The sequence below is a fragment of the Oncorhynchus gorbuscha genome, linkage group LG17, assembly GCF_021184085.1.
Source record: "Oncorhynchus gorbuscha isolate QuinsamMale2020 ecotype Even-year linkage group LG17, OgorEven_v1.0, whole genome shotgun sequence".
Lineage (NCBI taxonomy): Eukaryota > Metazoa > Chordata > Actinopteri > Salmoniformes > Salmonidae > Oncorhynchus > Oncorhynchus gorbuscha.
Genome location: NC_060189.1, coordinates 50012247 through 50025062, shown reverse-complemented (window position 1 = coordinate 50025062; position 12816 = coordinate 50012247). Strand labels below are relative to the sequence as shown.

At 44.0% G+C, this 12816-nt stretch overlaps 1 long non-coding RNA gene across 1 annotated transcript; it reads right to left on the bottom strand.

Annotated features, from left to right (window-relative positions):
* Positions 1 to 11549: 11549 nt before the first annotated feature.
* On the bottom strand, positions 11550 to 12517 carry LOC124001692. The gene is made up of 3 exons (XR_006832840.1): positions 12422 to 12517; positions 12089 to 12154; positions 11550 to 11871 (listed from the first exon to the last, which is right to left on the bottom strand). It is a non-coding gene; the product is annotated as an uncharacterized LOC124001692 (long non-coding RNA).
* Between the last annotated feature and the right edge of the window lie 299 nt (positions 12518 to 12816).

The window sequence follows — 12816 nt, the reverse complement described above, 5'->3', positions numbered from 1 at the left end:
TGTAAGCCATCCTTTCAGGATAAATTCATGCACTGTGATAACGTGACATCCTTTAACCAACACATCGATCATCAACACCTGGTCATTTTCTTCTTCCTGAATGATCATTTATGGAAGTGGCAGCCTACTCCGAGCATCAGCATTCCCATGGTATCTACCTGGTTTGTAAATTATTCTGTACTCGTAGGCCCTGAGCCACACAGCCCAACGTTGAACTCTTGGAGAGACCATTTGTGGTACTGGCTTTTGTTCATGGAACAGAGAGATCAAAGGCTTATGGTCGGTCACAATAGTGAATGTTCTCCCGTACAAGTACTTGTGGAATCTCTGTATTCCGAATACGGCAGCCAGTCCTTCCTTGTCCAGCTGAGAGTACTTTTTCCTCCGCTGGCGACAACGTTCTTGACATGAACCCGGTAGGTTTCTCCGCACCATTCTCCATCCGGTGGGATAGCACCTCCCCCACACCATACGATGAGGCACCACACGATAAGACGAGATCTCTGTCTGCTGACTAGTGCACTAGCACTTCAGCTGATTGCAGTAAAACCTTTGACTTTGAAAAAGCTTCTTCCGGTCTTTCTGACCATTTCCAGGCCACGTCCTTCCTTAACAGTTGATGCAGAGGAGCTATAGAGGGTAGAGAGGTTAGGGAGGAAGCGATTACAATAGTTCAGTAAGCCTAGATAGGCTTTCAGCTCTGTAACATTTGTCGGAGCTGGAGCTTCCACAACAGCCCTCATTTTAGCTTTGACTGTGTGCAACCCCTTGGCATCCACCTGGTGACCCAGGTACTGCACTTCATCACCTAACAGTGTACACTTGCTCCTCTTCAGCCGGAGATCCTCCTCAAAACTTCCTCCAAGTTTCTGAGATGTTCCCCTCCTTCGTGACTCCCATGACAAGAATGTTGTCGAGGTAAACCACTACCTTGGGTATCCCCTGCAGAATTGCCTCCATTGTTCTTTGGAAGATAGCTGGTGCAGAAGACACCCCGAAAGTAAGCGTTTATAGGTAAACATCCCTCTGTGGGTGTTTATGGTCAGGTACTTCTGTGAAGCTTTATCAATTAGCACCTGCTGATATGTGTGACTCATGTCCAGTTTTGTGAACTGTTGCCCTGCGGTTAACGTTGAAAGCAAATACTCCACTTTGGGTATAGAGTACTGCTCCGGAGAGGAAACTCTATTTACAGTCAGTTTATAGTCACCGCATAGTCTGATTGAACCATCTGGTTTTAGTATGGGAACAACTGGTGCTGCCCACTCAGAAAACTTTACAGGTATAACTATATCCTCTGCTAAGAGTCTGTCAATTTACACATCCACTTTAGGCTTCATGGCATATGGAACGGATCTTGGCCTATAGAATCTGGGCGTAGCATCAGCAGCAACATGAATGGTAGCTTGGACCACTTTTAATGTCCCTAGCTCTTCTTTGAAAACACACTCATGCTTTGAAAGAACCTGCTGTGGTGACATGTTTAATTTCATCCCAGTTCAATTTTATTTCCTCCAACCACCCTCTTCCTAGTAAACTGGGGCCAGTACCTTCCACTACTAAGAGAGTCAGACTTTTCTTTTGTCCTTGATATTCCACTTGAACATCAACAACTCCAATCGCAGTGTACATTTTGAGTTTAATGGGGGGTATCTCTCAGGTTAGGCATTTCAACGTTTTTCACACTTCCTATAGAATTGGGACCTGTTCATCAGCGTGACACTACATCCTGTGTCTAGTTCAAACGGTACCTTAGATCCATTTATTCCTCATTTCCACAATGAAAGGCTCCACCTTTTTCATATTTGCCGCCTGTACACTGTACATTGAGAATGCTTGCTCTGCGTCTGCGCACTCACTTTCTATGACTTGAATAGAGCGGTAGCTAGAGCGGTCTGGATGTATTCGGTTTCCTGTCCGTTCTCTTTTCTGTAGCCCGTGGCTTTTTATATTTCATTGCGGCACGCCCTCGCAACGTGGCCTATTATCCCACACGCATAACACTTTTCGTGTTTGCATTTACAGTCAAACGCTGCGTGTTTGCCTTTGCAACGATAACAGTCTATCGGCTGCTGCACCACGGTTTTCCGTTCTTTGAAATTCTACGTGCTCAGAGCTGCTCTCTTTTACTGTATGGCACACAGTTGCCTGCAAATCCAGTGCATTTCTATTCGCGGACTCCATGGCCTGGGTCAGTTTGAGTGCATTCTCAAAAAGTGGGATTAGGCTCTGATAAGTGTATCCTGTCATCATTAATCCTGCACCCAAGCCGATCGCGTAGCATTTGCGATAATGCATTCCCATAGTTACAGTCCAATGCTAGTTCTCTCAACTCAGCCACATATTCCCCCACTGATTCGGTAGTTTCTCTCATGCATGAATCAAACTTGAATTTTTGTACTATCTCACTGGGTTATGGGTTGAAGTGATTTTTTAATAATAGCTCGACTAAATCGGACTGACTTTTCTCCTGGTTTATCTGGGTTTTTCATTAAGCTGTACGTCTGTGCACCGACGACGCTTAGGAGTATGGATTTCTATATAGCGGCATCAGTTATTAGTTTCATTAGCAGCAAAGAAGTGTTCCCATTCCTGATTTTTAGGATCAAATGGTGGTAGCAAGCCTATTGTTGCCAAAGCCATCTTTTCCGATTCTTTCTCCCCTCACACTGTCAATATGTTGTCCTACCCGTATCCAGGGAATCAACCCTCCTGAATCTTCTACCGCTCACTTGAGTCTCACCTCCCGCGCCGCACGCCAAACATTCCGTTAAATTCGTGGCAAAAATAATCCAACGCAGTTCTCCATAATTATCCTCATCGCCAAATATGTAGTATCCTTAGAGACTTCTAAGATTGATGAGTCGTAAGGACGGTTTATTATTTAATTGTAACTTAGAATTAGATTCTCTAATGCACCTGATTTAAACTACCTGAGGCTGCCTTAATCACAGTTATATAGGCAGACATAGGAAATAGCTACGGATAGCGGGAAGGAAATTCCCGTCTTGAGTCGATACTGCCATCTATTGGTAAACATAACTATACCATGTTACTACACTAAGATAAAGGGTTTTCAGGACCAGAAAATGCAAATGGCTCATTCGGTGGAAACTCACGTTGTCCCAGATGACAACATACCTGGGCTGCTCTGTCCACCCCTCTGAATGAGAATGCTATGTAGTGTGTTCAGAAATGTGTTGTGAAGGGCGGTGTTTTAGGGACCTAGGTTGGCATGGTGATGGAGGACACCTTGCTGGCTAACGGCTGAGCACATGGTGATATTCCCTCCACGCTGTCCAGAGACCATCACAATGGCATAGTGGCCATCCCCTTCTTTTGACTAGGTTGAAGCCAACCTCATCAACAGTTGAAGTCAAAGTTTACATACACTTATGTTGGAGTCATTAAAACTCGTTTTTCAACCACTCCACAAATGTCAAACTATAGTTTTGGCAAGTCGGTTAGAACATCTACTTTTTCCAAGAACTGTTTACAGACAGATTACTTCACTTATAATTCAATGTATCACAATTCCAGTGGGTCTGAAGTTTGCATACACTAAGTTGACTGTGCCTTTAAACAGCTTGGAAAATTCCAGAAAATTATGTCATGGATTTCGAAGCTTCTGATAGGCTGATTGACATAATTTGAGTCAATAGGTTGTGTACCTGTGGATGTATTCAAGGCCTACCTTCAAACTCAGTGCCTCTTTGCTTGACATCATGGGAAAATCAAAATAATTCAGCCAAGACCTCAGAAAACAAATTGTAGACCTCCACAAGTCTGGTTCATCTATGGGAGCAATTTCCAAAGGAGTGAAGGTACCACGTTCATCTGTACAAACAATAGTACGTAAGTATAAACACCATGGGACCATGCACCATCATACCGCTCAGGAAGGAGATGCGTTTTGTATCCCAAAGCTGAACATACTTTGGTGCGAAAGGTCTAAATCAATCCCAGAACAACAGCAAAGGACCTTGTGAAGATGCTGGAGGAAACAAGTACAAAAGCATCTATATCCATAGTAACTCGAGTCCTATATCGACATAACCTTAAAGGCCGCTTAACAAGGAAGAAGCCACTGCTCCAAAACCGCCATAAAAAAAGCCAGACTATGGTTTGCAGCTGCAAATGGGGACAAAGATTGTACTTTTTGGAGAAATATCCTCTGGTCTGATGAAACCAAAATATACCTTTTTGGCCATAATGACCATCGTTATGTTTGGAATAAAAAGGGGGAGGCTTGCTAGCCGAAGAACACCATCCCAACCATGATGCACGGGGGTGCTTTGCTGCAGGAGGGACTGGTGCACTTCACAAAATAGATGGCATCATGAGGTAGGAAAATTATGTGGATATATTGAAGCAACACGATATTGTGACACAAAATCACAACCTGTGTTATGACTCGATCCCAGACTGTACAATCACAGCCTCTCCTGTGCTTTATAGCCAGGAATTATGTGAGGTGAAGTCTTTTTTTTGTAGAGCAGGGTATCATATCACTTTTAATTAACACTGTTTAGTTAACTGTTGAATGTAAGAGGGTCAAAGGCGTTGAACAACTCTTCTATTCTATCCTATGTGACGAGGTGCCGCAAATTAAAGGGGAACTGGAGAAGAAGTCACAGGGGTAACAGTATGAATGCGTTTCAAATATCACCCTATTCCCATAGTGCACTGCTTTCTGGCCAGAGCCCTACGGGCCCAGTGTGTATCTCCCACTGCTCCTTACCAGTGGCAAGGCTAAAATTGGACACATTGTCATGAGGTTATATTTGCCTGAGGGCTCCGAGGACAGTCCTTTGACCTTTCTGTCTAACGAAGACGGACGTAAAAGACAGTAGGATCCACGTGGTAGCGTGACCTTTGAAATGCCAAACGGAGTACCGCTCCATTCGTATACGATGCCTGGTGATAGTACAGAGTTCTATGATAAACTGGTTGGGATTGCGTGTGGGAGTGTGTATTTGTGTTTTGTTCATGTGTTTTTTTTTGGGGGGGGGGTGTATTTGTGTGTGCGTGTCCTTGCTTGGGTTTGTGTGTCCGCACACATGCTCTACCAATGTACCTTTGTGCTTTTATTGTATCAGTCCATTTTGTCATAATGGAAAATAGAAATTGACTGACAACACACAGCGTTTTATGACATTTAAATAGCAATTGTTAAGGAACTTGTGTTGTCTGTGCTGACAAATAGTTCTCCCTCACCACACTGAGCTCCCGTTCTGTGAAATGTATGGCCACATGTATACACACACAAAATAATGCAATTCTCCATGTGGACTTCCAAGAGTAAGCAGGGTTATCGTCACGCTCTCAGGTTACAACAGTACCCTGGTTAGGTGTGTGTGTGTGTGTGTGTGTGTGTGTGCCCCTCTATGGCAGTCCACTCGGATCCAATGATTCTTGTGATCGGTAAAAACTGAAGAGTTTTAATAGGCGTAAGTAGATGTTGGCAAAATACCCCCCTGCATGTTCTCTTCAAAAAGCTGTTGATTAGGAGCAGCGCACAGAGGGGGAGACGCACGCTCGGCTTGCAGCAGGCAGCCAAGTCTGCTGTCACTCAGAATGCGCATCAGAGCTTAATCTTTTTTTCCTACCCTCGTCCCACTTGTTAGATATCATGCACATTGTTAGCTTGACAGAAAATGTCCTCGCCGTGTGATGCATCATAGTAGCAGACAGCAGCAATCTAAATGATCAGCCTGACAACGTGCGAGCGAGGGAAATTAGGAAACGTGATTGGGTGAAAATATGAAGTGAGTAGATGGAAAAATAGGCTACAGCTTCACTCTATCTAATCAGACCTGCAGGGTCAATGTACAGCTTCCTTTGTCTGTACAGACAGGCAAACTAGCCAGTTGAGTTACTTAGACCGCATAGAACGTCGCACATGACTGACTGACATAAGAAAGACGGGCGCCTGGTACACTTTTTATTTTTTAGGACAGATAATTCAAATAAATACTCTGAATATAATTGTATCCAGATAATTGCCCATATCCGTTACGATACTCGTTTTCTTCGACTACTCGGCACACCCCTAATTTTAAATCATAGTTTGGTTTACGTTTGGTTGAGCTATCAACTCATGTGAATTCAACATGAAATCAACAAAAAAATCTCATCATGGATTTAGGTTCAAAGTTGGGTGCAAAGTTCCCTTACGTTGACGACGCATTTCAAATCCAATCAGCTTTCCACGTTGATTCAACGTCATCAAATTACATTTTTTTTGGGTTGAATTGACGTGGAAACAAACATTGATTCCACCAGTTCAACACCTAGCCCCATTCCACTGTAACTCTCTTGGGTTTATTTCACTGGAGAGCGGTGGTCCTGAGGACCTGGCTCTCATCTTTAGTGCTGTTGTCTGGGTATGACCACACACACACACACACACACACACACACACACACACACACACACACACACACACACACACACACACACACACACACACACACACACACACACACACACACACACACACAGAGAGATTAGCAAGCAATAAACTTTTATAGAACTCAAATTGCTCAGACATGACTCCCAAAATGCCATGCTACAAATGAGAGCCTTTACGTTTTCTCAATTTCCGCACTTTGACATTCAGAAGGCAATTGCATTACTCTGTGACGAGAGACTCAATGATCGGTTCCGTGTTCTCACGGTTCCGTGTTTGGGTAAACATGGCTATTAAACACATTTACATGCAGCTTTGTCACTTTGGGGTTATTTGTTTTTATTGCTCATTTTGTGTTCACCGTTTTCATATTGTTTGGTAAAAATAATACAGTTTGTTTTGATGAATGTGAAATCAATGGCTGACTGAACAAAGAATATCACAACATTACAATACTATATACAGGAAATCACCATATATATTTAGGCCTTTAAAATGATCATGAAAATATTGCATTGATTGCCATGAGAAAAGCCCTTTTGACTGACTTAGTGGACCACATGTCCATATAGATATCGGCCACCGTATTGAATAGGATCGCCATCGTCATTTTAGGCATGATCTCCCATGCATTAAAACATATACGCCCTTAGATCCACAGATGTGCTCAACCTCCCCAAGACATGTGACTGTCATGCCAATGCCAAAGATGGATGAGTTACGAATGAGGAAGGATCACTTAAAAGCACCTTCCCAAGTGCTCAAAGCACTTTATAGACCTATTATAAGCCGGTAACCTCATGCTAATGTTGAGCATCAGATGCTATGGTAGCCATTTTGTGCTATAATGCTCACCACCCATCAGCTATAATAGTGAAGGATACCCCCCACTTTCGCTCTAACCATATATACTGAGTATACCAAACATTAGGAACACCTTCCTAACATTGAGTTGTGCCCCCCCCTCCCCACCACACACGCACACACACACCCCTTTTTGCCCTCAGAACATCCTCAATTCATTGGGGCATAGACCCTACAAGGGGTCAAAAGCGTTCCACAGGGATGCTGGCCCATGTTGACTCGAATGGTTCCCACAGTTGTGTCAAGATGGCTGGATGTCCTTTGGGTGTTGGACCATTCTTGATACACACAGGAAACTGTTCAGTGTGAAAAACTCAGCAGGGTTGCAGCTCTTGACGCAAACCGGTGCGCCTGGCACTTACTACCATACCCCATTCAAAGGCACTTATATTTTGTTTCTTGCCCATTCACCCATTGAAGGACACACATACACAATCAATGTCTCAATTGTCTCAAGGCTTAAACATTGTTCATCTACATGGATTCAAATCAAATTTATTTATATAGCCCTTCTTACATCAGCTGATATCTCAAAGTGCTGTACAGAAACCCAGCCTAAAACCCCAAACAGCAAGCAACTTCAGATGTAGAAGCACAGTGGCTAAGAAAAACTCCCCAGAAAGGCCAAAACCTAGGAAGAAACCTAGAGAGGAACCAGGCTATGAGGGGTGGCCAGTCGTCTTCTGGCTGTGCCGGGTGGAGATTATAACAGAACATGGCCAAGATGTTGATCTAGATCCTGACTAGAACCCCAAAAATTGATCATATTACTCCAGTGCTAGCCTCCCTACACTGGCTTCCTGTCAAGGCAAGGGCTGATTAAGGTTTTACTGCTAACCTACAAAGCATTACATGGGCTTGCTCCTACCTATCTCTCTGATTTGGTCCTGCCGTACATACCTACACGTACGCTACGGTCACAAGACGCAGGCCTCCTAATTGTCCCTAGAATTTCTAAGCAAACAGCTGGAGGCAGGGCTTTCTCCTATAGAGCTCCATTGTTATGGAATGTTCTGCCTACCCATGTGAGAGACGCAATCTCGGTCTCAACCTTTAAGTCTTTACTGAAGACTCATCTCTTCAGTGGGTCATATGATTGAGTGTAGTCTGGCCCAGGAGTGGGAAGGTGAACGGAAAGGCTCTGGAGCAACGAACCACCCTTGCTGTCTCTGCCTGAACGGTTCCCCTCTTTCCACTGGGATTCTCTGCCTCTAACCCTATTACAGGGGCTGAGTCACTGGCTTACTAGGGCTCTTTCATACCGTCCCTAGGAGGGGTGCGTCACTTGAGTGGGTTGAGTCACATGTGATCTTCCTGTTATGTTTTCGAATGACATCCCCCAAGAAGTAAAATATTTAGTGAAAACAATAGTGGTCCTAAAATAGAACCTTGAGGAACACTGAATTTTACAGTTGATTTGTCAGAGGACAAACCATTCACAGAGACAAACTGATATCTTTCTGACAGATAAGATCTAAACCAGGCCAGAACTTGTCCGTGTAGACCAATTTGGATTTCCAATCTCTCCAAAAGAACGTGGTGATCGATGGTATCAAAAGCAGCACTAAGGTCTAGGAGCACGAGGACAGATGCAGAGCCTCGGTCTGATGACATTAAAAGGTAATTTACCACCTTCACATGTGCAGTCAGTGCTATGAGGGGTCTAAAACCAGACTGAAGCATTTCGTATACATTGCTTGTCTTCAGGAAGGCAGTGAGTTTCTGCGCAACAGCTTTTTCCCCAATAATTGAGAGGAATGGAAGATTCAATATAGGCGATAGTTTTAAAAATATTTTCTGGGTCAAAGTTTGGCTTTTTCAAGAGAGGCTTTATTACTGCCACTTTTAGCGAGTTTGGTATACATCCTGTGGATATAGAGTCGTTTATTATGTTCAACATAGGAGGGCCAAGCACAGGAAGCAGCTCTTTCAGTACTTTAGTTGGAATAGGGTCCAGTATGCAGCTTGAAGGTTTAGAGACCATGATTATTTTCATCATTGTGTCAAGAGATATAGTACTAAAACACTTGAGTGTCTCTCTTGATCCTAGGTCCTGGCAGAGTTGTGCAGACTCAGGACAACTGAGCTTTGGAGGAATACACAGATTTAAAGAGGAGTCCAAAACTCGCTTTCTAATGATCATGATCTTTTCCTCAAAGAAGTTCATGAATTTATTACTGCTGAAGTGAAAGCCATCCTCTCTTCCTCTCGTGTTTGAGGAAACTGTTGGTGTGATTGATCTATGACTCAAAATGGCCACCAGAGTGTGTTGGACATGGTTTCTGATGCCCTGTTCAGAAAAGACCTCTAAACCAATCAAGCACCCACCCCTTATGGAGCCACACATGTCCTGGTCTCCTCCTAGTCTCTTTGATTATCTTCTTTATGTAATTCTAGCCAGGTTCAAATGTACTTCTTTGCTACTATAGGGCAGACGTGGGTTCAAATAAAATTATAATTTCAAATACTTGATCAGTGATTCATTTAATTTGCCTGATGCATTTGGACCATAGGACTAGTCACAAAAGTGCAAACCCCGCCCACCTGATACTCCAGGCCAGCTAAAGTGACCGCTCAAAGTATTTAAAATCGTTATTCGAAAGAGTATTTGAACCCAGGGGTATCTGTGTGAGACTAAAAAGCCTACAGGTTTATTTCTGACACTTGTGAAATAAGGATGGGCTCAATAAGCACTGAATGAGCATTTCAGGGGGGGAGGGGAGGGGGGGGACTATAAAATCAATGGACACCTTTGTTCGTATTTCACTCAGAGATCAATACAGGAAAGGCTGTGCAGAACCCTCTCAAGTCATAAGTGATAATATTCGGCCGCCAAAGTGTGCGAGCTGCACCTTGAGAAGTTACTATCTCAATCGTCGTGTTTATTTTGGAATGGAACGGATAAAAAAGGATAGAAAGGAGGGCAACAAACAAAAGAGGGCTGGGGGGGAGAGGATGGTTAAGAGTGATTTGGGAGACGACTGATCTCTCTCGCTCTCTGCCTAGCAGGCCCCGGAGGGTTTTTGCGGGGAGAGGGCGGTAGAGGACTGTTTGATGAACTCCTCGCCCTTTGAGGTGGACCACTTAAGACCTCTCTGCATTAACGGTGAGCACTCACGACACTGAATGACCATCCATACTCCTACAGTAGACGACAGAAAGAAAAACATAATAGATACGCGTCGGATTCAATCCGATCGTGCTTTGTTGGCTGTCCGCCATTTAAAGGTCATTCCCGATTGAGTTGACGTATGCGGTGTTTACTGTGAATGCCGTCTCCGCGAATGTGGGAGCATTGCCTTTGAAAAGTGCCTTGCCGACAAAGCGTGATGACTCAATGCAAGGCGTAGCTCAGTGCTCTATACAGCCAACAATGTGCCTTTTAAAGGCACTTTCACAGGTGTTCGCAGAGATCTAATTCATGGTAAATGCTGGGCATGTTGGCTTAAGCATAAATTACCTTTTAACGTGTGACAGTGCGCAGGACTTTAACAGGCCTTGAAGTGAACCTCTGTCTTAGGGAGAGTGATCGCAATGACACACAACACAGTATTTTTCACTTCTCATTGTTTTTATTGGTAATCAGTATGACATCGCCATTTGGCAGATTTCACCCTTTTCATCATTGAGCATCTCAAAGGTTTTAAATGGTTCCCTCTCCTATATCATCACTGCTCTGAAACCACAAGATAGGTCAACGCAATATACCGGCTATCTGCTTTCACCAGTCCCGTTCTTTGGTATCAGTACAGATGGCAGAAAGGAGACAAGGACAGGAAGCCCCTTAAGCCTATTGAGATGCAGCCTTCCAGTTGCCCTCACATGGGGAAGAGCAGGAAGTCACTGGAGATACCCGTGGTTGTCTACTGTACACTCTCGTATAGTACGTAGCCTTCTGGGAGATTCACGTGCACCACATCACCCTCCTCCTGCTCTGCAGTAAGGCCATTGGCTGAATAACTATGACCGAGATGATCATTCCATTCAACGTTAAACAATATAAACTGGGTGGTTTGAGCCCTGATTGCTGATTGCCTGACAGCCATGGAATATCAGACCGTAAAACACTGGTATGACAAAACATTTATTTTTACTGCTCTAATTACGCTGGTAACCAGTTTATAATAGTATTAAGGCACCTCTGGGGTTTGTGGTTTATGGCCAATAAACCACGGCTAAGGGCTGTATCCAGACACTCCATGTTGCGTCGCTCATAAGAACAGCCCTTAGTCGTGGTATGTTGGCCATATACCACATCATGCCTTATTGCTTAATTATACTCTTGCCGTTCTTTAGCAGGCGTGCTCCATAGTAAGCATTGTCACTGTCATCCTTGACAGTGAACTAGTAGACTAGGAGAAACAGGAAGTGACATCAATTCTGTCTTTCTATCGAGTAACAAGTGGATATGTGACATTCAGTGCCTTGCGAAAGTATTCGGCCCCCTTGAACTTTGCGACCTTTTGCCACATTAGACCACAGGGTTGGGATCAATTCCATTGCAATTCAGTCAATTCAGTCCAATGAAATGGGAATTCGCCATTGTAGGGTCCAACGTCTCCTGAACCCAAACGAGCAGAGAAAATCCAACTCAGCTGTGAACACGGGGACAAATGGGAGAAGATGCCTTGACAATGAATTACATTACCCTTACATGCATCGCAATCAAGTACACTCAGCGCTGCCATAAACCAGTGTCTGGGAATAAAATGGGTCTGTGTGGATTATGTTGAGTGATCATGATGCTGGAAATGAAGAATAAATTACACTGTAGTGAAGGATTTGTCATGTAGAGACCCCATTTTGTGTTACCTGCTGCATTCTCTGTCTTCGGCTACTCCACCTGGCTCTCACTGACGCTCAGTCTGACCTCAAAAGCTACAACAACATTAAGAATAACGTGGATAAGCATTGATGACACAGCTCTTACATACAGAATTGTAAGAGATATGTCTTAGTCTCATCACTTAATTATCTGAAATCTGACCCTCACTGGCTTGCCAGTCTGGCAACCAAGGGTAAAATGAGACCGAAGAATCATTAAAAGCAGACTCCTTGCCTGTTTTCCTCTTGTGTCCTAGGCTCGTTTTGATCTGGAGGTTAACATCAACCAGCTGTCAATGCACAATTAAACCAGTTTCATACCTGTGTCTTTCTTTCCAGTTACACTAGCAGAGCCATCATCTCTTCATTCTGCTGGTCAACATTTCCCTCATTGGCTGTCTCTCTTGTCTCAAACGCTACAAGAGAAGTCCAACAATGTAACAATTACCACTGCTGAGTTAAACAATACTTGATTCGGGATATTTTCATGGCTCTCTCTCTCTCTCTCTCTCTCTCTCTCTCTCTCTCTCTCTCTCTCTCTCTCTCTCTCTCTCTCACTCCCAATCTCTCACCCCCTACAAGCCTGCCACTTTGTTCTTGGTCAGAATCAGCTCCACTCTCCGCTCGGCCACCTTGTCCTCGCTGTCCCTCAGTCCGGCCTCCACGTTCCTCAGCTGCACTCTCTGCTCCAACACCATGTCAAATAAAATAAAATG